General features: G+C 45.9%; 1 protein-coding gene across 1 annotated transcript in view; it reads right to left on the reverse strand.

Annotated features, from left to right (window-relative positions):
* Positions 1-26,460, reverse strand: part of RNF220 (ring finger protein 220) — a 383,799-nt gene that overhangs the window by 207,125 nt on the left and 150,214 nt on the right. The gene's annotated exons all lie outside the window — the stretch shown is intronic.

Raw genomic sequence — 26,460 nt, forward strand, 5'->3', positions numbered from 1 at the left:
GTGACTTGGCAGTGAGGTGGTCAAGGGGTGGGGCTGCTCCCCCTGCCCGTTCCCTCTTTTTCCCCATTTGCAGTAGGGCTGCTTTCACAGTAAGTAGCCTCCTTTTCCCATTCATAGTATCAGTAGGCCCATTTCAGTCACAATAGTGGAGTAGCCAGTTTATACATGGTGCACAATAAAGAATACACAGAGCAAAAGGAGAAAGGACAGCCAGCCGCTATGATACACCCACAACTAAGTAATACACAGACGGGAAGGAGAAAGGGCAGCCGGTACAACAAGGGAGCACAGACAGGGCTGAGAACAAGCCTTCCCAATCATGGAATCGTGCTAGGCCGCCCTTTCACAGTAATGCAAGTTTGCCTTTTTCCATTCACAAATAGCAACCTCTGATTCATTCTTGTCTCCCCTTTAGAATAGTCTCGCGTGTGTGATTTTCTTGTGTGTTTGTGGTGGGGAGGAGGAGGAGGAGGATTAGTTCCAGTTGGGGAAGTGAAGGCAGCAGCAGCAGCCGCTGCCACTCCAAAGCGCTAGCAGAGGGAGGCAATTCCAGCCCTTTCCCTCTGTACAGGACACCTCCTGTCTGCCCGCCCGTTGGTCTGTCCCTGGGCTTCAATATTGCTGGTTCACAGCCAGTGGATGCAAGAGGGAGAAGTGTACGGTAAACTATCTCTCCTTACCCATCTCAACCTGGCTGCCTAATTGCTACCGGGCCAGGTTTAAGGTAGTAGTACTAGCGCACAAAGCCCTAAAGAACATGCAACCAGGATATCTGAGAGAGCGCCTTCTTCTTTACCAACCTGCCTCGTCACTGAGGTCATCAGAGGGCATGTTCCTGGTGGTTCCACATGGACCCATGACCCTGCTGGACTCCACCAGGAAAACAGCCTTCAGCGTGCTGGCCCCCTTCCTGTGGAATTCCCTGCATTCAGAGGTCAGGCAGGCACCAAGGCTGTGTTGCTTTCTGCACCTCCTGAAGACATTGTTATTTTGAGAGGCCTTTCGTAAGTGACCAGCCACAGTTTATTAAATTCAGAATTTGTTTCTTTTAAAATCTGTTAATTGTTTTGACATGGTGTTTTATCCTTTTATCTTTGTTGTTCACTGCTCCAAAATCTTTTGATGTGCAGCGGTATATAAATATTGTAAATAAATAAATCTCTTCCATTAAACTTCCCTGAGCAGTGAAGCATGGAGAGGGGCAGGAACAACTGAGCAGCAACAATGGCAGCGGTTCTCAACCTGTGGTTGCAACCCCTTTGGGGGTCGAACGACCCTTTCACAGGGGTCACCTAAGACCATCGGAAAATGGTCCTTGGGACCTAAGGCATGCTGCTGGCGGCCGCAGCCCTGGAGGTGGCCACCACCGCAGGGCTCGGCAGCGTCCCCTCCCGCCGTCGCCAAGGCTTTCTTTCTCCTCCTCAGCCTGAGAGTGAAGAGGGGCAAAGCCTGTCGCCGTCCGCCCCTGCTCATCTCGCCCTTGCTCATCTCCCTCCTCTCTGGCTGTTGCCTGAGCCAAAGGGGAGGAGTTTGCGCTGGCTCCACTTTGCACATACGCCACTTCCAGTCGCGCAGGGGAGGGGGTCGGGGTGGCGCGCACGCGCGAGCACCCTCCCGCCGGAGCCCCGAGGTGGGCAGGGCAGCAGCCGAAGAGAAGGGGGCCGGGTGGAAGGACTGCGGCACGCGGTTAGCCCTGTCTTGCAGGCAAGGGCTGGGTGAGCGTGGGCGCCTTGCCCTGACTTTTTTGGAAAGCAGTTTGCTGCTTTAGAGGGACGCTGCTGCTGCTGCAGTGGCTAATAACCTTCAGATAGAGCGGGCACCTCCTGTGCTAGGAGCGGAGCCCGCTGCTACAAGCGCAGCATCCCACAGGACATAAGGGGCCTCCCTTATCCCTGCATGGCTGAGGGCGCATCCCATGGCACACGTGGTTAGGCAGTGCAGCAGCTTTGTAGCCCATTGTTCCCAGGCCGGTTGAGCGGCCACCTTTAGCCATGGTGCGTTTATTTTCCAGACCAGTACACAAGCTGCTTGGGCACTGGCTGGCTGGGAGAATCTGGGAGTTGTAGGACTTTTTTCATGTCTAAACAGCCCTAGGATTGCGCCTTTAGTCACACAGTTGATGTGCTGTAAATGTTTATGCTGGCGAGAAGGGAAAATCCAAATAGCTTAGGCTCTGCGCTCCTCACGGCTAGACTTCGGGTTTAGAGCGACTGGATCCAAAAGAACTAATAGTTGGCTGCTACCACCATATGGATGCAGAGGATAAAAACAAGACACAATAACCACAGTACAAGAAGGCTCACGAAAGAACATTATGCATGAGAATATCATGTTAACCATTTTGCAAATGTCTTTATTTGAATTCTCTATTTCTGAAGGATTGTGTCAAGATAAGAGTTCATGCAGCACTTCCATTATGGACTTTCAAATGTCATGCAAATTATGATAATGATAGGTCATTGAGGGAGCAATCCTATGGCCGCTAGACAGCAGGGCTAGATGGCCATAGGATATGTTGCTTCCTGGGAACTGACCTGCTGGTTCCCGGAGACCCAAGCTCTCCCCACTTCCGCGCAGCCCCATCCTCTGCGCTCACAAGAGGAGGATGGAGCGGCCAAAAAGGGGCACGGCTGGGGGTGTTCCATGCAGGGCGGAACTCTGTCGTACAGCAGCCTTCTTCCCCGCTCCGTGCTCCCACAGCTAGACAGCCTCAATCAGCTGTCTAGCCAAAAAAGGGCAGGAGAAGCACAGAGGGAACAGTCCCTGTGTGCTTCTCCTGCCCTGCTTTGGATAGGTGGTCTCCCCTAAGTTCAGAGGTGGCGGCCTATCTGGATAGGATTGCTCCATGAACCACAGAGATTTGCCTTGGTCCTAACTAATGGCCCTTAGCAGGGATTTCATTGACTTTGATTTTCACCTCTATTCTGGGATATTTACTGGGAATATTCCCAGCATATTTACTGGGAAATTAAGGCGCCACTGAGTTGAAGAATCTGTAATTTCTTGCAAGTGTGATCGCTTGTTTGCATTTATAACTAGCCCTTCCTTCGAGGAAGTTGAAGCGGTGTTTCAGCTTCATGATAATAATGGATAGTAGATTAAGCTGAGAGACAGAGATCCAGCAGCAAATCATTGGTTAATTAATCCAAGATTTGCCGGGGTCACATGCCGCCACCATTTTGAATACGCAACCTCCAATTGGAGATTGCTCCATGCATAACTCGGGGAACCATCCTCCTCCATTCAAAGACCCTCCAGCCCAAAAAATATGGCTTTACTGGACTCGGAGGATACTACCCCCGCCATGCAGTCCTCACTGCCCTCATGTCGTAAGAGCCAGTGGCTGCAGAATCAGGCAATGGCTTTTTAAGCAAGCTGCGGAGACACTGAGTCAGTTTGCACGTCACAGCCGCTATGGGTTAATTCACCAGGCTTTTTACGCAGACTGTCGCAAAATGTAGCAATGTAGTTTACTGTTGTTATATTAAGACTGTTACCCATGCTACACCATGCTTCAAGACAAAATTTCATTTATTTGTAATTAGAAATAAATATTTCACAATATATAATTACATATTGTTTTTGTGATAAATCACTATGCTTTAATTATGTTCAATTTGTAACAATGAAAATACATCCTGCATATCAGATATTTACATTACGATTCATAACAGTAGCAAAATTACAGGTATGAAGTAGCAACGAAAATAATTTTATGGTTGGGGGTCACCACAACATGAGGAACTGTATTAAAGGGTTGCGGCATTAGGAAGGTTGAGAACCACTGATCTATGGGGTTGATGATGTTCACTTCTACCAGCGGGACTCTGCCCATCCAACTGCAAAGTAAGGTAGATTAACCTGTGAAAAGTCGGTTTCAAGGTTGTGTTTACTCCACATTTTTTGCTTCGTGTGCTCTTGATGGATGAAAGTTGATTTCATAAAAATCTGCATTAAACGTGAAAGCACTTTACATTCGTTGCCATGTAGATCAGCAGAGGACACACTTGGTTGATTGATAGCTCTGGTTGTGTTGATATAGTCTGAATGCTTGGCTGTTATCCAGATCAGGTGTAGGGCTAGATGTTTTCAACAGAAAATAGCATTTTTCTGAAGGTAATTTCTTGCCCTGGCCTTGCAAATACAGATTGGGGGGTGGGAGGGAGTGAGGGGAAACTGCCCACTACAGTGATGGTCATTGAAGGCAGAAATGACTCAAACTTCTATTTCCTTGCTTATTTAAAGTGGCCTAAGCGTGGCTTTGTACTTAATACTTTGCTACTGAATTATAAGAAATGTAAGATGTGTTTGTGCAAAACCTATTAAACCTAGGGGATTGCTGCTTTAAAACTAATAACACTGTATATGAGAGAGGTTTCTAAGATTCAGATATAAATCAGTTCATACATAGATAAGTCACATTTCAAATATAAAAGGAAAAGCCAAGTAGTTTATCCCCATGTCTAGCTTGGATGCCCTTTAGTATACCCTTTAGCTCCACTACTTGCTGTTTCCTGCTCTGTACCATCTTGTTTGTGTGGACACTTTCCTGGGCTCTCAAACTGTTGACAAGCATGGATCACTACAGTGGAAGCAAAACCATTTAAAGTGCTAAGCCACCCTAGGCTTTAGCGAGATGGCTGTACAGCGAGGAGGGCTCTTAGCATAACACCTGCCATGAGACAGAGACAAGGGAAAATGAATAAATCCAGCAGCCAGCCAATTTTGTTCAGGCTGACACGCTTCTCCTCCTGGAATTAGATTAACAGCTCCCCAGGCGCCTTGCCCCAAAAGATCAGCAGCCATCCTGCATCCCACAACAACGCAGACTGTGCTTGCTAGGGATGGATGCAAACATAACACTTGGGTTTCTGGCTTCAGGGTAGCAAGCTTAAACCAAAGTTTGAAAGGAATGTTTGATCCAGCAGAGGGAAAGCAGAATGTGAACTTGTGGCTGAGAACTAAACCTGAATGCATTCCAGCCCAAACTAATGTAATTAGATTGTCCTGGATCTCTTGTTATTCAACCTTTTTATTAATGACTTGGATAAAAGAGTACAGCACACTTATCAAAGTTGCAGATGACACAAAGCTGGAAGGAACTGCGAATACTTTGGAGGAAAATATTAAAATTCAGATTTCTCTTGATAAAATGGAGTATTGGGGACATAAAATTAAATTCCACAAAAAATAAGAGATTAAACGGCTAAATCATAGCAATGCAGAGAGGGACACGAGGCGTTTAGTGTGCATGATAAAACAAACATGAACGATGTCAATGAAGTAAAAAAAAGAAGTAACTGAAGGGAAACAGTTTGGGCTTTGATTATCTGAAGGAATGCTTCCTCCCATATGTCCCCTCCTGTGCTTTAAGATCACCCCCCAAAAGCCCTGCTGCAAGTAATCCCTCTGACTGAAGTGCAGCAGGTAGCTAGAAGATTTAAGGCCTTCTCAGTTTTGGTACACCAAACATCGTCTGCAGGTGAGGGGGACTGGCCAGTTCTATCTTCACCTTTACTAGAGAGCATTTGCTTTCCTAGAGGAAAGTAGAATTGATGGAGTTTACCTGGTAAACCGTGAATTTCAATTATTTGTTCTTGCTTTGAAACTCCTCCTATTAAGATTGCATTTGTGTCCTTAAGGACTATGTTTGAAGATACATCTTTTGTTTTATTGTCTTTTATTTCATATGATGGTTTTATTGTGAGCCACTTCAACGGGTTTTGGCCAAGAAGAGGGGTATACAGCCAATCTAAAAACAAAACAAAACAGTCACTGCAGTTCTATGCAGCACTGATAAGCCTCAGAGACATTCATGTGTCCAGGCTTGAGGGCCAAAATCAGGGAGACTTGAACCATGAATGCATGATCTCAACCCTGTCCCAAATAATAGGCATTTGGCTTCCAGATTGTGTTTATGCTGGTGCAAACCTGTGGGTTAATTTAAGATCTGCTACATGCTGATTAGCAGCTGGCTGGTGTGATCTGCACTGTACAATAATTGATTGAACATCAGTCAATTTGCCATTGAGCCAACAGATCTGCAGAGCAGAGTGGGGAGATCAATTTGTGTGGGGAGAGCAAAAGTGCAATCGCTCTTTTGGCATCTGTATCTTTTCAGGAGCTCAGCCCACTATTGCCATGGTGGAACATCAAAAATCTGGCTTCAGTGATCTATGTCCTGGTAACCTCCTAGTTAGATTACTGCAATGGTCATATTTGGAGCTGTTCTTGAAGTCACTCCAGAAACTTCAGTTAATACAAAATATGGCACCCAGGGCACTGACTGGAACTGGGTGTTATGACCATATTATGCCAGTATTATAACATCTTCACTGGCCCCCAGTTCATTGCTGATGTTAACCTATGAAGGTGTTGGTGTTAACCAATGAAGCCCTTCATAGCTTGGAGCCACAGTATCTGAAGGACTGCATCCTTCCATATGTTCCTGCCCCTTCCCTGAGATCATAATATGAGGCCCTACTCCAAGTGCCCCCTCATACTGAGATTTGAGGGATGGCTACTCATGAGCAGGCCTTTTCTGAGGTGGCCCCCAAACTGTGGAATGCCATGCCAAGAGAGATCTGCCTGGCACCTATTTTATTGATTTTTGGATGCCAGGCAAAGGAAGACCTTTTTATTCTCTCAGGCCTTTTCTTTAGCTCCTGCTGGTTTTATTCTTAATGATATGTTTAAAGCTACATTTAAAACTGTAATTTTCCATGTTTTAGCTGCTTTGATATTAATCTCTCCTTTTAAAATTATTTTGAAATTGTTGTAGTTACTGCTTTTAAATTTTTGTTCTGTGTTTTATTATTTGTTTTATTGTATTTATCTTTATTATGAATACTGCCTGGAGAACTTTGGCTATAAGACAACACACAAATTGAATAAACCATCATCATCAACATCACTGCCACCATCACCATTACTAAGGGCACAATGTTATGGCCGCTAGTCAGTGGCTAGATGGCCATAGTATAGGTTGGTTCCCAGGAACTGACCACAGAGCCCGCGCTCCAAGGTCAGTTCCCGAAGAACTGAACCCCACTCCCTCCCGCATTGCCTCGTAGGCAGTGCGGATCAGCCCTGCGCCTGTAAGAGTAGCACAGAGCAGCGAAAACAGGACGTTCCCGGGGGTGGGCAGGTCGGAAAGCCTGGTATGACACATCCTGTGTGTCGTCCGGCCACCACTTCCCGCACTCCTCACCACTCCTCCCGCCCTGCACTGGGTAGGCAGTCGCCCCCGGGGATGGAGGTGACCATCGAACCACGTAGGATTGCTCCCTCTGGGTGTATCCAGATGGGCAGCTTTTTTCACATATTGCAAGTCATAATAGCACAAGGAGGTTATGCAGAGGGATGGGCGGACGCCACCCATCCAGATTCTCCAAGTACCTGCCCAACCCTGCTCGCCCGCACCTGGACCTGTGCTCAAGCTCCCCACTGCTCTCTGAGCTGCCCGCACTGTGATTGCCATGGGGGGGGCATGGAACTCGTGAAAGTGCGCCCATTTGCATATACACAAAATCCGGCCATGAATCGCCCATATACACAGGATTACAGGCATTTAATTGCCTATAATCTTGCATATGTAGGCCATTCACAGCCCCATTTTGCATATATGCAAATAGGCGTATTTTCGCAAATGCATATACGCAACATGGGGCCATGAATAGCCCATATACACAAGATTACAGACAGGCAAACACCTGTAACCTTGCGTATATGGGCGATTCATGGCCCCATTTTGCATATACGCAAGTAGGCGCATTTTCGCAATCGCCATCCCCCCCCCCCGCCCCGTAAATGGTACTCACAGAGCTCGACAAGGCCACCTGGGTGAGTGTGGGTGGCTCAGCAAGTGTGGGCAGGGGGTGAGCAGGGGCAGAGGCTGGGCAAGTGTGGCTCAGGGGCGCAGGGGGTGTTCCACCGGATTCCTGGATGGAATCAGGTGCCCACACTATCCCTAGTTATGCAGCCTGCAATGTATAGTGTGATCGTTTGCTGTTTAATACCTTCCTTCTGGGTGTTAACAGTGCAGTCTGTCTGCTGGGTATGTCCACTCAGAAGTAAGTCCCACTGAGTTCAATGAAACTTACTCCCAGATAAGTGTGGATAGGATTACAGCCTAAAGAGGTAACTTTTTCCTATAATTAGTCTGCACCTGTCTCATGCTGACATTAATTCTGGCTCCTGTCCTCCCTCTACTCCATTATATCTTAGCCTTTTCTTAAAAAAAAAAAAAAAAATGCTGAACATGCACCCATGTACCAGTTCACCACAGAACCAGTTTACCACCACCACTCACCTTGCTATTTTCTGCAAAATTAAATCTGCCTCACAATTTATTTATTTATTTATTATTAAATTTATTAATCGCCCATCTGGCTGGTCACCCAGCCACTCTGGGCGATGTACAACATACAATAAAAACAGTTTAAAACAATAAAATTCTACAATAAAAACATTTTCTAAAATACCCTAACCCACCCCAAATGCCTGCCTGAACAACAACGTTTTTAATGCACGACGGAAGCTCATTAAAGACGGGGCATGACGGAGTTCCCTAGGGAGGGAGTTCCACAGAGTGGGGGCCACCACAGAAAAGGCCCTCTCCCTCGTCCCCACCAGTCTAGCTGTCCTGGCTGATGGGACAGAGAGAAGGCCATCCAAGGCTGATCTTGTTAAGCGGCCTGTCTGGTGCTGCTGGAGGCGCTCCTTAAGATAGGCTGGGCCGGAACCATATAGGGTTTTAAAGGTCAAAACCAACACCTTGAATTTGGCCTGGAAAACAACTGGTAACCAGTGCAACTCCTTCAGCACTGGAGTGATGTGATCTCGCCGGCGGCTGCCTTTAATCAGGCGAGCCGCCGCGTTCTGTACCAGCTGCAGTTTCCGAACCGTCTTCAAGGGTAACCCCACGTAGAGCGCATTACAGTAGTCTAAACGAGAGGAGACCAGGGCATGTACTACTGATGGGAGCAGATGGTCGGGAAGGAAGAGGCACAGCCGCCGTATCAGATGGAGTTGATACAGCGCTGTCCGGCTCACAGCTGACACCTGAGCCTACATGGACAGCTGGGAGTCCAAAATGACCCCCAGGCTGCGGACCTGGTCTTTCAAGGATAGCCGTACCCCATTCAACACCAGGTCAACATCCCCCAGCCTCCTCTTGTCTCCCACCAAAAGTACCTCGGTCTTGTCAGGGTTCAGCTTCAGCCTATTCCTCCCCATCCAGCCACTCACCGTCTCCAGACATTTGGACAGGGATTCTACAGCCAACCTTGGTGAAGATTTAAACGAGAGGTAGAGCTGCGTGTCATCCGCATATTGATGACACTGCACCCCAAACCTCCTGATGATAGCCCCCAGCGGCTTCACATAGATGTTAAATAGCATCGGGGAGAGGATGGAACCCTGTGGCACCCCACAAGTAAGTGGCCACGGGTCCGAAACCTCCTCTCCCAGTGCTACCCTCTGGTACCTGCCGGAAAGGAAGGACCGGAACCACCGCAATACGGTGTCCCCAATGTCCAACCCCTCCAGGCCGTCCAGGAGGATACCGTGGTCAACGGTATCAAAAGCCGCTGAGAGGTCGAGGAGAACAAGGAAGAAGCATTCACCCCTATCCACAGCCCTCCTCATATCATCCACCAAGGCGACCAAGGCCATTTCTGTCCCATGCCCAGGCCTGAAGCCCGACTGAAATGGATCTAGATAATCAGTTTCTTCCAAGTGTGCCTTCAACTGCACCGCCACCACCCGCTCAATCACCTTGCCCAAAAATGGCAGATTTGAGATTGGGCAAAAGTTGTTCAAAACTTGAGGATCCAAGGAGGGCTTCTTTAAGAGCGGTCTGATCACTGCCTCCTTGAGGGCTGATGGCACCACTCCCTCCTCAAGGGAGGCGTTCACCACCGCCTTGATCCCCTCACCCAGTCTCTCTCTGCAGCTCATAATGAGCCAAGATGGGCAAGGATCAAGTAAGCAGGTGGTCGGCCGTACCAATGAAAGCACCTTGTCAACTTCATCAGGAGGAAGAAGCTGGAACCGATCCCACAAAACCGGTTTGCCACAGGCCGCCTCTTGCTCACTAACTGTATCCACAGCGTGCGGAGTAACACACCTAATCTGATCCATTTTATCTGCAAAGTGCCTTGCCAAGGCCTCACAGGAGGCCTTAGAATGCTCAAGTGGTTCTGGAGCCACAGGACCGACCAGGCTCCGGACCACTTGGAACAGCCTCCTGGGACAGCACTCTGCAGATGCAATGGAGGCAGCATAATATTCCTTTTTTGCTGCCTTCACTGCCACGTGATAGGCTGAAGATACAGCTCTAGCCCGTGTCTGATCATCTTTGGAGCGAGACTTCCGCCACCGGCGCTCTAGCCGTCTCACCTCCTGTTTCAGAGCTCGTAACCGCGGATTGAACCATGGTGCAGTCCGAGCCCTGTTCAGGGGGAGAGGGCGTTTCGGAGCCACCTGATCTAATGCCCCAGTGATTGCGGCATTCCAGCCACCCACCAGGGTCTCGACCGAGTGGCCGTTGGCATGCCCCAGAGAATCCCCAAGCGCGTTCAGGAATCCATTTGGATCCATAAGACGCCTGGGGCGGACCATTTTAATGGGTCCTCCACCCCTGCAGAGGGGTTGTGGAACCGAGAAGTCCAACGTCACCAGATAGTGATCTGACCATGCCAAGGGGGTGGTGGATATACCCCCGACTTCCAGATCACTCCCCGCTTCTCCAGAAACAAACACAAGGTCTAGTGCATGACTAGCTACATGGGTGGGCCCAGTTAGAATATGGTGCAGCTCCCAGGAATCCATGGTCTCCATGAAGTCCCAAGGTGCTCCTGTGAGGATGGCCTCCGAATGTACGTTGAAGTCCCCCAACACCAGTAAGTTAGGGGACTGCACACATACATCAGAGACCACCTCAAACACCTCAGCCAGGGAGTCAGTCGTGCAGCAGGGTGGACGGTACACGAGCAGAATCCCCAGACTGCCCTTCGGGCCCAACCTCCAGTACATGCACTCAGCAACCTCGGTCTCCCGGAGAGGGGGTCTGGTGAAGACCAAGGACTCTCGGTAGATAACAGCCACTCCCCCTCCCCGATCCCCAGCCCTCGGCTGCTGTGCATACGAAAATCCAGCTGGACACATGGCTGCAAGGGTTGGAGCAGCAGCCTCGGCCAGCCAGGTCTCCGTAATACATGCCAGGTCTGCACCCTCATCCAGGATCATGTCATGGATGAGGGAGGTTTTCTGGGTAACAGACCTGGCATTGCAGAGCAGCAAACGAAGGCCAGAAGATGGGGTCACGCCTCCCTCTGGACAGGCCCGGAGCAGGGGACAGATACTACACATCTCTCCCTTGTTCCCCTTACCTGGCATGGCCTGCCCCTAGTGCTCCGCCAGCACCTGCCGCCCAACCTCGGTATCTTCTAGCTCCCAACACTCCCCCCACTGCCTCCATCAGGTGGACACATGCCCCCTCGCTCCTGCCTATCAGGCAGGCTACCCACCCCTAAAACCACAACAAAATCCCCCAGGAAAAGGAAAACACACGCACACACACACAAAACAATTAAAAATCCCCTTAAAAATAATGCCAGGCCGGAGTCCACAGGGAAGGCCAGGTGGTGGTGGTGGTGGTGGTGGTGTGGTGTGGTGGTGGTGGTGTGGTGTGGTGGCGGCAGCGGCGGCGGCAGCAGCCGCCGCCGCCGCCACCGCCGCCACAGGCCCAGCAGCAGCAGGCATGCCTCTTCCCCTGTGATGGTGGTGGCCTCTCCTGCAGGCCCTGGCTCTCCCAGGCCACCTCAGCCAGCCAGCTTATGTAGCCCCTCCAGAGAGGGCAGGTGGAGCAGCACAGCTGGCTGGGTACCTGGGGGCCTGGTCCTGCAGGGACTGGCAGTCTGCCAAGCAGAAGTCTCCAGGGAAGGCCTGGTGGTGGTGGTGGTGGCGGCGGCGGCAGCAGGCCCAGCAGCAGCAGGCCCACCTCTTCCCCGGTGGTGGTGGTGGTGGCGGCGGCGGCAGCAGGCCCAGCAGCAGCAGGCCCACCTCTTCCCCGGTGGTGGTGGTGGCCTCTCCTGCAGGCCCTGGCTCTCCTATCTGAAATCCTATCTAAAGACTCCTTGCCCCCTTTATTTGGCACACAGTATTGTATCAATACATTATTCTAGAAATAAGAAATAAACTGACTTTATAACTGCAAGAGAAGGAAGAATGTGTATATAGGAAAGATTATTGTTGGGACGGTAAGAGATTAAACTGAAACAAAATTAAATACCACAACTAGAGTCCTGGTCTGTATGCACACTTAAAAAAAATCTAGGATAGACACCAAGATAATTTTCTCTCAGTTCAGGAGGCTGGACTAAATAACTAGAAGTGACTTTCCACTCTATGGAATAGCCGGAACAGCAACATTTCCAGCTCTATGAAGTTTCAGCATTTTACAATGAGGTTGATTTCAACCACTCTGCCTACAGAAACATGGATTTTCTGTCACTCCCTGCATTTGTAGATCAGTTGCCCTTCTCAGAGATATATTAGTGATTGCAATCTAGTTACTAGAGTGCATTCCCTGGCCTAAGCCAGGGAAAGTGAGTGTCTACACAGCATACCATATAGTCTTGGTGGTCTTTCCTAATTGTAAAATCTAAAACTTCTTTGAGCCTTATAGCCTAAATGCTGGTGAAGTTCTATGCTGGATGTAGCTGTGCCTAGGTGAAAAAAGGAGGCTATTAACACAAGCCTGTTTAGTGCCCTTCTAGCCAGAGATCGTTTGTGTATATCACACACAAATAAGTGGTGAACATTTATAGAATTCAATATAGACTGATGTGTGAGATGGAAATGAACACACACAGAGCATGTGTGGATGCTCTTACATCCCACTGTTATCTCTCAAGCACCACAGGACTACAGTTAACCTCCTTGAACTTCATCCAACTGCCAGGAGAAAAGGACTTGTATTGTAGAGAGATAGACAGGCTCTGATAATAGGGGGGAAAGCAGTGCAGCCATGTCAGCATATCTACATGTTACCTTAAGATCCCAATAAGGAATTCTTAAGAGTATCATAGGATTGTACCTTGCAAAGGATTGGAAGATTTTTTAGCAGTGATAACTGCAATATTACTTGCTGAAACGCTGGAATACAAGTGCAGTTACTGTTGGCCATACTGTTTCTTTGAACCACAATGAATTCTGATGAATCCCCGAAACCAGAATCCAGTAGGAAGAGGCCAGAGGAGGAAGATGCCAATGCTGAAGGATCCACTTGTTCAACCAGAGGCCTAGGAGAAGGTAGCTCCCCCATCCCTAGGCATAATTTTATTTAATGCAAGCTGCTTCTCTATTTTGATACACACACAGTTAGCACTGCTCTTGTAACTGAGGTATTTCAAGGACCCCCAAAGCGAAGTGGGGAGATGTGAAAACAGAATTGTCCCATGGGACATGTAGTCCTTTACTAATTAACTGCCCCAGGCTTTGTTTGACCAATTCTCAGGGAGTCATTGCAGGGCAAAGTCTATCACAAGAAGCTTTCAATCTACTTCTATGCAGACAATCTTCACTACTATAAGGAGACAGCTACATCTATGCATATGCCAGAGTAGCCCAAAGGTCTTGGGTTAGCTCAGTGGCCTCTTGCCCCATTCCCACAGTGTCCCTACCCAGCACTCTACCCACAGCCAATGGAAGTGACAACAGTGCAGTGAGAAATTTCTATTGCTTCTGTTAAGAGCGAAATCCTGCCCCACTCTTTCTAGTCAGGTCAATACACAGCCACTCAAAAAGCTGGGCTTGCTTAATGTCTTAATAAAAGGCTCTCGTGAGCTTCTCCACACTGCCTAAAGCAACAGGAATGAAAGCCAGTCCTCCTGGCATTCTCACCTGATTCTTGTAGAAGAGATGAGTTTAGTGGAGGTAGGTCTGTGTGTGTGTGTGTGTGTGTGTGTGTGCACATGCCATGTGAATCCATTAAACCTTATTCTATGTTCCACTTTCACTACTGATGACAGAGGGAGATCTAGAAGACCAGGGATAGGGAAACTGCAGGCCTCCAGTTCTTGCTGGACTCCAGCTCCCATCAGCCCAGCAAGCATGACCAATGGTCAGGGATTATGGGAATCATAGTAGGACAACATTTGAAGGCCACAGTTTCGCAATCCCTGCAGTAGAGGGAGACAGAACTCCTGCATTCAACAATAGATATATCTACAAAAACCCATGCTCTTAGTTTTTTGCCACTGACTTGTGAAGCCTTCCCTTTCCCAAGAGATTAAATTGAGGTGCCAAATGCCAGGTGAATCTCTTCCACCATTTATTAATGTTTAAATGTATTATTCCCTAAGCTCAGATACAGAAACATACCCAGAGGATGGTTGGAGCCAACCTAAATGTTTAACGCACCAAGATAACTAGAAGGCCAAGAGTTCAATCAGTGGACATCTTACTTACTACATCAGTTAGAGTGGTCAGGATGCAACTCCAAATATAGTATCTCTTAGCTGCTGCCATTCTGTGGATGGTTCTTCTGCCTCTCCTCCCCAAGCGTGGGTGGACAATACATTGCCTGAATATGGTTGCATGTCCATTTGTGCTGAGAAGGTTTCCTTGAGGAAGTTCATATCTATGAACCCCCAACACTGCCATATTAGATCAAGGGATTGCATGTCAGACCTCCCACCCCTCCATCTCTCCACGTCACAATCCTCTTCATAGAGCACTGCTTGAATTTACCTCAGATGCTTCACAGCAGAAGGCTTTGCTGAGGTTACTTAGAGAATTCACAAAGCCCCATGGTACTTTCCCTGCTGCCAATTTTCTCTTGGTGTTTTCCCAATTAAAAAAAAAACATAGCATGGCCCCAAATCTCATACAGGCCAAATTTTATTTTGCGATTCCAATTCCCTCACATCAGAAAGACCAGAGAAGAGTCTCCGGTGATATGGGAGGGAGACACAGATGATCCAGGGGTGGGGGAGCTTATATTGGCTAAAATGCCAGTGTGAAAAGCCGTAACCAGCCTTCTGTTGTACTAGCCCTACCTCACTATTTTTGGCATACATTTCCACTCTTTTCCCAAAGCATAGACAAGAATAATTCCTGCTTGCAAAAGGCACATAAAGAAAATGAGGCAGAGAGGAAAGGTGGTTGCTTAAAGAATTCAAGAAGCTATAGTCCCATTCCAATGTCTCTTTTTAAAGGATGTGAGCAGAGGTGAACAAATTCTGCAGAGATGTCAACACAGAAATGCCAACAGCTTTTCCTTCCTCCTTACCATGATAATCTCTGATCAGTACAAGGAACACAAATCATCCAGGGCAGGGGATGCGCCTGAACAATTAGAGTTTGTGTGTGGGCAGAGAAAGGCAGCTCTGTGCTGTCCAGGGGCATTTGGGGTGAATCCAAAGCTGGTACGATGATGTCAGCTGCAGAGGGGTGACAGAAGCTGCTGGTGCATGGCTGACCTCCCACCCTCAGCCCTAGCACAGCATGTCACTGTTTTTATTTATTAAACTCAATGCAGCCTATTTCTTTGTGTTTGCTGGTTTCTGCTCTGCTGACCCAACTCATGTTCCTGTGCTCGTGCTATCCTTCAGCACCAGCAATCCAATCAATCCCAGGCCTCTGAAGCCCTGCTCCCAGGTGCATGGAGTGGACAAAATGTGGCATACCATCTCTCTCTCTCTCTCTCTCTCTCTCTCTCTCTCACACACACACACACACACACACAGCCTAGCACATCCCAAGCATATCTGGTGGGGGACTCAGCCAGGAATGTCATCCTAAGAGCCATAAGAACATAATTAGAGCCCCAATGAATCAGGCCAAAGGCCTATTTAGTCCAGTATTCTGTTCCCACAGATGCCTATTGGAAGCTCATAATCAGGGCACAAACGCAGCCACTCCCTCCTGCTCATGTCCCCTAGGAAGCAACTATTATTTAGAGGTATACTGTCTCTGATATGGGAGGAGATAGATAGACAAGACAGAGAGACAGACATAATGACTAGCAGCCATTGATAGCCTTATCCTCCATGAAAAGAATCTAGTATGAAGACAAGTTAGGACCAAGGAATCAGGCTCGAAGTAGTCACACCAGAGTGAATAAAAACAGTTTCATAAGCAGTTGGGGTTGGAAGGCAGGGAGCTGGAAAACAAGAGAACACACACCTGGCAGCCCAAGCCAGGTAGCTGTTGTAATCATTACACACCATGGAATACAATGCGAGGTGAGCAGCAACCATCCAGCCAAGGGCACTCTAGTCAGACATGACCAACAAGAGATGCAATGTTATATCTTGAGTAGAACACAGGCCTTCAGTCTCTAAAGTCATTGTTGAGAGCCTTTTAGGGGCTGAGTATGAGGGATACCAATGTAAGTAATAAATAATAAAAAAGGTTTCTGACCATTTTAGAGTGAATTTAAACAAGCAAGACAAGTTGGTGATACAGTCCTTCCTGGACTGTAGCGCTTTAGACTGAAGGTGGTACATTACAGATCTGAATGCTCTCTCATATTAAAAAAAACAACCAAATCCCTTCAGACAAACAGCTAATAGTTATGTAGGGTCCATTTCTAACAACAAAACCAACCTAGAAATTGTACTGCCTTACAATTCCACCATGCCTAGATGTGTGGGTAGGGGGAAGTAATAAATCAGATAGGTTAGATTGGCAGGAGTGCTGAGGGAGATGTCTTAATAGTTGTTGATTTCCAGTACCAGAGGCAGTATGCCTATGTACAGCAGCTGTTGATGGGGAACATGGGCAGGAGGGTGCTGTTGCACTTGTTTCCTGCTTGTGGGTTCCTGGTCAACAGCTGGTTGGCCACTGTGTGAACAGAACGCTGGACTAGATGGACCCTTGGTCTGATCCAGTATGGCTCTTCTTACGTTCTTATGATCTGAGTTATGGTGACTGGAAGCTGTCTGAAATTACCTTCAGTTACCACACAGACAAAGGCTAGTATACCAAATGCTAATATTGTATCTTTAGGAATTTTGTAGACTAGAGCTGTATTTCTATTTCATTTTGATAGGCAGATGTTCCTTTTTACTCTTACCTTATCCAAGAATCCTCTATTCACAATAACCTTCTATTTGGTTTACCACAATTGGATATGAACAATTACATGGCTATTGAGTGGGATACTGAAGTGAACTGCTAAACCTTGTAAGATATAGTTTGCCTCTAGAGAGACACCGATATCTTTTTCTAATCCTTCTGATGCACCTCAAACAGGGTTGGGTTCAGAACAAGACTCGTTGTGGATCTTCAGGAGATAAAGGCAGGCTGGCAAGAGCCTTAAGAGAATCTTGTTCACAGCCCAGATTAGCTGATACCCACAAGAGAAGGCATGGAAGCAAGCTCATACTGGCTTTGAGAAACAGCGGAGCACACCTAGAACTGGGGTAACAATGTGTAGTGGGGTCGTGGGTGAAAATCATGTCATTTTTCAAAAAGCAGTCAAAATATCCAGTCACTCCTTTACTGTCCTATGGTTCATGAACTTTTGTTTCACTTGTTTCATTCATAATTTCAAAATTGTTGATGAAATCCTATCAAGCATGATAAAAGAAACAATGAAAGCAGCAATACATATGCTTCTAGCTGCTTCAAGTCTGAACTCCATAGATGGCACATCCAGCTGAAGTTTGGATACTGTCCTGGGATATTTGTTCTGAGAAGCCAGAACAATGGCACCTAGCAGATACAGACTTATGAGTTCCCACATGCATGTGTATAATTTCATTCCTTATCACTGCATTATATAACATCTGATAACTTGCAGATGAATGTGTGAACTGACTCCATTGAAAGGCATTGTGTTACAGGTGGTATAAACATTCTATCTGTGGTTCTTGATCTGTGATTACTCATTCTCATCTGCAGTTCCCCACTCGATGCACTCACCAAGTATTGAACATGCATGTGGGAATTAGCCTGTGGGGGGAAAACAATAGTTTGTCCCTGGTATGTTCCTCCAATGGGATGGTAACCATGCTTCATCTTTAACTAAAGGGGGTACCTCACTGCACTAGATATGCAAGAGTTCTGCCAACCATTGAAAATGTCTGCTCCCTGCCTCTGTCCTCTCCCTAGCCACTAGTTTCCTCCAGGAGGCACAGAAGTATCACTGGATCAGCTCCAGGATAGAGCCCTGGCTCCTGCCTTTGATGTCCTGATCCAATAACTGAAACATCTGCTTCACCTCTTCAATCAATACTCACTTCTTAATAGTCTTGACTATCCACAAAAAAACCAGTGACATTAAATGTTAATTATATCTATTTGGATTCGAAAAAATTTTATGGCTTGAGTTAATTATACCCAGAGTCATAAAAAGGTTTCAAAGGAAAAGAAACTGCTGCCTTTCTAGGCCAAAAGGCAAGCAATACAAAAAAAACCCCTCTCCCTTGGCAGACAATTTTCATTGGTGCTAAGGGTATTAAGACATGCCCAAACCTCCAGAGATGACTCTAGCATCTCTGATAAAATGGATGATAAAACTAGAACATTTGCAAAATATTGCACCCCACACTGTAAGGCACAGAGCTACTGCTCCATCTTCTCTTCCTGGTAATTTCTAGTACAACAGGATACGTAACTTAATGTAATTGTGCAGTGTATGTCCCCACCGTTGCCTCACATTATTGGCTTTCAGGAACAGGGGCAGAGAACATGCAGCCGACTGACATCATGTCAAATGTAATATCATACTAGGCATTAACAGGAAGTGGGGATAAAGAGATACCACCATGTGGCAGCAGCTCCATGACTCTTTTAACATCTAGTTCCATCCCTCTTGCCAATACTGGCTTTTGCTGCCACAGTGGTGCAAAGGGTATTAAGACATACCCAAACTTCTGGCATAATCAGGTAAATACATGACAGAACTGGAACATTTGCAAAATATTGAACCCCTTGTCAGATGACCTGACAAAACATGCAAATGAGGATAAAATATGTGTACAATAATAACAAGATGAGAAGAAGCCATTCATCTTTTAAGGAGGAACTAAAGATAATGAACTGGTTATGTGAACATCAGTCTTTACCAATTGCTTCTGGTCTAATTGCCCTCAAGTTGTTCTTCTGCCCAAGCTTCTTTTTTAAATGCAGCTAATAGAGCAGGCACAACCTCACAGTTGTGTCTTAATAACAGTTAAAGCGCACAAGTACAATGTTTCTACTTCCTATCTAGCTGGACGATTCCCATCTCCTGAAAAGCCCAAGCTTTGGAGTTTCATATACAAGGAATTCCCATATTCAAATATGTCTGTTCTTCTAGGGAAAGGTGGAGACTGGAGACTGGTTTGAATATGATCCTTGTGTTGGTATAAAGACTCTCTTCTATGGTATAAAATGCCTGAGAATCCAGGCCTTTAATATGTAAGCTGGTCTACTGCTGAACGGGTTTTTAGTTGGTTGGGTACAGTCTATTTCTTTTATTGCTGTGTTTTTAATTGACTGGTTTTTATGTTATGTTTTAACTCAGATTTTGTTTTTAATATGTATTTTATTATTGTTAGTCAATTTGAACACCATTTGTTGGTGGAACAGTGGGATATAAATCTAATAAATAAAATAATAAAATAAAATAAAGCAAGGATGGCCACAACAAATAACAGTGCCTGTATGCCATGCATATTTGGGTATGAGAGAGAATGTACATATGGACTAAGCTGAGCTGGAGAAATACCCTCATGTCACTTAATTCTATGTTATGGCAGGGTACAAGATTGCAGGCAACCCTGCAGGAGAAGGCTCCTGTGTACAGGCACAGGGTCATCCAAAGAGCAGCTCACTGTCCCTGTTGATCGCCCTGTTCAGACTACCAGAAAGCTTTCTATCCCAGTGCAGGACAAGGCCTGAACTTGCTTGCTTTCAGAGCAGCAGCAGGTAGCTATGTCAGGGCGAGGCCTGCCCTGAAGCCTCGGGGCCTCTAATTTACTGCTTTCCTCTTACCATAAAACTGAAAGGGGAAGGTGCCGCCTTTAATCGCTGCCTCCGGGGCCCCTCCTGGAACCACACAGCAACTGAGCAAAGGCTACGAGTTAATGCGCCTTCCGACACCTCTGCCTGATTCATGGGCCTGGCCTTGAGCAATAAACCGCTCAACCTCCTCAGCTGGGCAGCAGGATTTACAGCCTGCAGGGGCTGGCATTCACATACAAAGACTTGCATACCAACCCACAAACATATTACAATCGCACTATCAGAGGGGGGTGGGGTGTCCATGTGCAAATACATGTGCACAATCATGAACTTGGAGGCAAACACATTAAGATAAATAATACACAGAGATATATAAATATAGTTCAGATGCCAACAAAACACACCAATACGCAGATACACAAGAACCCACAAAGATGGACAGAAATGTTCCATCTCATGAAGAATTTTTTGTTTTATTTTTTGCATTTATGTACCCAGGGACATACATGCAGGAATGCAGAGGTGAATGTGCAACTATATACAAATATGAACATAAAACATTTCAAATATAAATATGCCTCTCAGTACATGATTATACATATAAATGTACTTGTGCCAGTTCACGGGGCTCACATAAGCCACTGTGGAATGATCAATGCACAGGAGTCACACAGCAGAGAAGGCACAGCCATCATGCCCATGATGCCCATCCACTGACTACATAGGGCCATGCACCTTAGCACTGCGGCACATGATGGACCTGAAAGATTCATTCTTTCTTCTCACGCGCTGGCACCCTTCCATTACTTGGATTACTTACACTGAAATTGTGTTGCTTGTACCCTCTTTTCTGTGGTAAGCAGGAGACTATAAGGTATGTGCATGTGTTGTCCTCTTCATTTCAGGGAGACCTCAAAAACATGCTGGGGCACCTACGTATTTATTATATTTATTTAATACATCTTTAAGGCTATATACCCTCGCAAGGAGGTTTACACATGTGGTACTTCCTGCTCTGCATGTATGTCAGGACTTAACATAGTGCCCTGCGTTTCACCTCTATTTGATGACTGGGTTGAGTATGACACTAGTGTCCTCTCACCTCTTCCACAGTTGGGGACCATGGGTTCCTGTCTTTGACTACCATGCTGGATCTCCATTCCTTGCCTTGTCAGGTCAGTGCATGCATGTAGGCACCACATTTCAGGCATGATTCCCTGCCCCCCTTCATGTTTGTGTAGCACATTAATTAATCCCATGAGATACAAAGGCGTGCCAATAGATGCTCAAGCTATGTACAGACCCACATGAGGTACACATACATGTTCCTTTGGCACAGCACCTCCCTATGACACCCTTCTCAAAGAATTGGTGTCTTTGGCTACACTCAGGGAGTGATTCTGGTAAGTGCCCAGAAAATGTTGAGCCAGGCAGTGTCACTCAGTAGAACAGCAGAACCCTGCCTTGCAGGCAAGTAAAATGCACCCGGCTTTCTCTAGACAAGAACTGACTAAAGCCCTGCCTAAAAGCTTTTCCAATCCAAGAGTTCACTACCTGATCTACTATGAACCCATCACTCATAGCTCCTGCTTATTCTGAACCCTGGCACCCAGACAGACTTCCAAATGCACCATTAAACACATATCCATTGAGATGTCTTTTAGGATTGTGATATTTTCAAGGAGTATGTGTTGATATGGGAATTTCATTTATGAAACTGTTAACATCTCTGCTCACTTGAAATTTATGATTTTGGATTATTCTAGTTTACTGATTTTATTATTTCTTTATACCCCACTTTTCTATGATAAATCACTCTCAAGGACTTATAAAGAAATATATATCACAAAAACATTTCTTAAGTGATTAGCAAATAATGCAATGTGTGAATGAGACAAGCACATACAGACAAACACACACAACATACAGGTACAATAATCAGAGAGCCAAGATTGGCTGTAGTTCTCTGTAAAGCATGCACCTGGTTGCAAACAGTTTTACAGATACTCCATTCTGCTAAATTTGCTCCTTCCAAAGCAAAACCATACTTAGAAGTACAGTTCAGGAACATGAATTTCAATTTCAAAACTGTTTTTAAACATGTATGGACCTCATGCCAGTGAAAAGGCTGAAAATGTGCAGAAAGCGTCAGTTTGAGACTCAAAGTTCAGAAGGGGCCTTTGGGGAGTTTCCCATTGTCAGTCAGGGCCTGGAGTCCAACATTTGCTCTTTGCAAAACATCCCAGTGGTTGGTCCCTGCCCTTCCTCCACATGTTACATGATACAAATATGTTCCGAAAAGCAGTTGGGCTCAATTTGTATTATTCTGGCCAAATGCATTACACTCCTTTATTGTAGGATTTTGAGAGTGTAACACACGTATCTATACATGCTGCTCTTGATCATACCACTGGAGTTTTATAAAAGGCTTGGGCATTTTCCCTCCTTCCCCATCTCCAACAGTTCACATCCTGGGAATTAAGTCTCACTGAACTCAATAGGACTTACTTCTGAATAGACCTGTATACGATTGTCAATCTCCCACTCCCTGTGAACCTTAGGGGTGTACCACAGAACTGCGAATCCCATTTCTCAACCCCAGCTTCCTCAGACATGACTGGAATCCAGTGCTAGATACAGTTAACTAACCCCATCCCCAAAAGAGGCCCACTGGTATGTTTTCCCCCACCCCCTTATTTTAAAGTATGTATTTCTAACATGAACCCCACCCTGCTTCTTTTGCATCAAATGTGTGCGTTTTTGTCCCTATCAAACAAAAGAGGGAAAAAACATTCTTATCTTGTAAGCAGAGTTCAGGAAAAAGCTACTGGTCTTTTGGACTCGACAAGCCCCATTCAGTAGCCTTGCTTGTCATCTAGAATTTATCAGCCCAACGCAGATCTGCCATAATGTGCCGTATAACTAGTGCATAAACAAACTTCAGCATGATAAATGCCTTGCTTTGAAGCCATAAAGTTATTAGCTGGTGGCTGTTAGCTACCGCTGAGCACAGGGCACAGTCCTTTCATTAACCCCTGACTGCCCACCCCTGTGCTCATAAATCTATCAAAACTGGGGGCATGTTTTGGTGGCTAGAGGCAAGGGGAGCCCCACAGATATTCCATGTACTGATGGATAGGATTGAGACCAATGCCACCCTTTGTACCAATGAGAAAACAGTGACAAGAAGTTAGGCCTACAGGACATTTAGGAATTCTAGTTTTGTAGATATTGTTATCAAGTAGAAGGCAAGGAGCACAATACTTGGCATTTTTGAGTGTTCAAAGTACTCAGTGCACACTACCTTCTTGTAGACAACAATCCTTTGAATTTGGTCAGTATTATCAACCCCACGCTGCAGACTGGGGAGTGGGGGGAGAGAAAGAAAGGGGACTGAGGCTGGGAGAGAGGAAGGCTTGCTAAAAACCATCAAGTCAGTTCATAGTAAAGGTGAGATCTGAATCAGAAATTACCTGATTCATAACTCAGTCTCTTAGCCACTATACACCAGGTCCCACTTTTAGTAGAGCCTATCAAGGTCCTGTTTATCTGTGCTTCAACAGAAGGACCTTTCCAGATAATTATTTTAAGAAAACCACAACTGGTTTTATTCATAGTGGTATACCGCACTAATCTCAAATTAAGGTGGGTAATGTGAATACTAATTTTTTTTTTGTTAAAAAACAAACAAAAATAACTTCATGGTAAATGTGTGCTCCAGCACTAAATAAAAACAAATCAAAAAGGCAAAAGGTTCATGAAATAGCAGGGCACTGTTCAGGAGGGTAGCCTTGCTAGCGCTTCCCACTAAAGGGGAAAGGGAGGACCTAAATAAATACTCCTGCACTGGAGTGGTGCATCAGGAAAACACCCTATAAAGCTAGGAAAAATACTGATGTGAGTGTCTTACTTCCTGTAGAGCTAGATATTAAACCTGTAGATATTCTATACTGATGTACTGCAATAAAAAGTAGAATTTTTTTTTATCACAACAGAAAGGAGAATTAAGACACTGTCAAGACTGCACCATAGGCAGCTGTCAGAGGTCAGCTGGGAGCCAGGAGTTGAGCCACAGAGTCAGAACCAAGGAACACACAAAAACACACCAGAGCCATGGCATGTTGTTCAGGCAACGTCCCAACCCAAACTGGAAGCCTTTTACAGCATTTCCTGTCCAGGAGGACCCAATGAGCACCCTGAGTGGAGGAGTCCAAATAGTTCACTACCAGAATGTTCCAAGGTGCAGTTCTGCTAGGTCACCACATGGGGCAGCTGTGCACAGAACTGAATGTTCTGTTCTTCTAGCCCTGGCTGTTCCAGGTACACACACTGCTCTTGGGGACTCAGTTTTTCAGGCATGCAAGAAGATAAGGCCTCTTATTTTGGATTGATCTGGAACTTTTGGGCACTAGTATCAGAGCTTTTTCACACACTCTTCCATGATGTGGCAAACTGACTAGGCTTACACCACTAGTGGCTCAATTGGGGCTTGATCCAGTTTAACTCCTTACATGTAGATGGGTAGCTGATTTCAGAGTACAGCTAGATATTATGAAAGACAACAAGGCAATTGTTGAAAAGGGCAACCTGTGTTGAGTTATTCTTCTGTTCCCATGTGTAATGCAACAAAGGGTGCTTCCAGGCGCAGGGCTCCTAGCGTTACCACTTGGAAGGAACTGTGCAGCTATTGCATATTTTTCTGTTTAACAGATTTTCTGCAATAAGAAAAAAGACGGAAGAAGCAGTAGGAAAACACGGGAGGATTACAGGAGGAAGATGGCAGTATCTGGAGCCGCCCTGCCCCCTCAGTAAAATACTGTAAATGAGACAGGGCAATGGTCCAATAAAAGCCTCACCTGAAAGCACCCATTCTCCATGTCCCAATGTTCTTTTGATATGTATGTCCCTTCTCTTGATAGTGATGGCAGTGATGTGGGCAATGGGGCATCATATTCTGGCTTGTTTGGAAGCTATTAACCATAGTTCTCCAGTTTGGATGTAACACAAAGCCATGGTTAACTGTAGCTTCCTGAATTGTTTTGCCAGTCGCACAGAGCATGGAGCAAAGCAGCTGGGTACGGGTGCCTTAAACTCGGTCACATCTCAGCTCATTAACCTGAGATCTTGATTGTCCAACTGCAGCCAATGTGATGTCCCTGAACAGATATACTTCGCTCATTCAGGCAGAAATTGTTTCATAGTAGTGAAAGTAGACTGGATGTTTTACCAGAACTTGCATAATATTAGATTGATACTATAAGCTTTATAATGATGGGGAAGATACAAAATAGGTGACGTAATGTTTCGTATTGGACCAACTTCTACTGTCAAAAGAGCTGGGAAGCTCTTCAGTGACGAAGAACTTGAAATCCTGCATGATTTTTCACCAGTGCAAAAATGCTGCCACTTACCTCTTACTTTCTGAGAAGAAGGCAGGAGCAATTCACAGTGCCCAATATAAAATGCACAAAGGCATACAAATACAAAACAAAACTAATTCCATGCATTATGTACAACAACAACAACAATCAGAGACTGCATCAGCAGGATATTAACCACTAGCCAACTTTTCAAATCCACCAGGAGCTTCCGAGTCTATTTTTTCTCTTTTTGCTGCTGAAGCAATAAAATGGGAAAAACCAACATCCAAATGATCTTGTTTATGGTGGCTAAATAAGCTGCATGTGCTTAATCCGTTAGAGTTTAATGAATTTATGACTTGCTTTGGAATTTGACAAGGGCCATAAAAGAGTAATTAACATTTATCAGTGTGTTTGCTACGCCTGCACACACCCTCCTCCCCTTGGCCCCTCTCACGGCAGTGTTGGGCACCATGGGGGGATATAAAAGTGATCAATTAATTTTTAATAATCTCAGGGAAAGATTGTAGAGTTGCGGTATGAACTCTGGGAGTGTCAATAAATGTGCCAAAGGTCGGCTGCTTTCCTTCTCCACATGCTTTCCAGTCAGGGTTGTTGCAGGGGTGGCGGGGGGGGGACGGACAAAACACTTCCATGGAAACCAGGTGGTGGAGCCATTCAAGCAGCCACTCTCCCAAGCAACTTACCTATTTGTCTTGTGCGCTCTGTTATTCTGAGCTGAACCTTGGGGGGAGGCTGATTCCCAAAGGTGTCCAGAATGATGAGAGATCATCAAAGGGGTTCTGATTTCATTGGCTTTCACTGCCCAAAAGTCATACTCTTTCATGTCATACAGTGGACAAGTAAAGGGAAAGCCCCCACACACCCCTCAAATTTATCTAGATTTGGATATCATCCAGAATTCAAAATCTTTGTATACAGCCATATACCCAAGACACAGCACATTATAAAACTCTATTCAGAATTCTAGATTGCACTTTTAATCCTGAGGACATGGAAAATTATGCATTTCAAATAGGTTAAACAAATTATAGGACTTCACAGGCATAATTTAATCTGATGGTGGTACATAGGGTTTTGTTGCATTTAGAATATCTAAACAATGGAAGGAGGTGGT

This window comes from Heloderma suspectum, chromosome 4 (assembly GCF_057233095.1).
Source record: "Heloderma suspectum isolate Gila_16-S chromosome 4, 16-S_ref, whole genome shotgun sequence".
NCBI lineage: Eukaryota > Metazoa > Chordata > Lepidosauria > Squamata > Helodermatidae > Heloderma > Heloderma suspectum.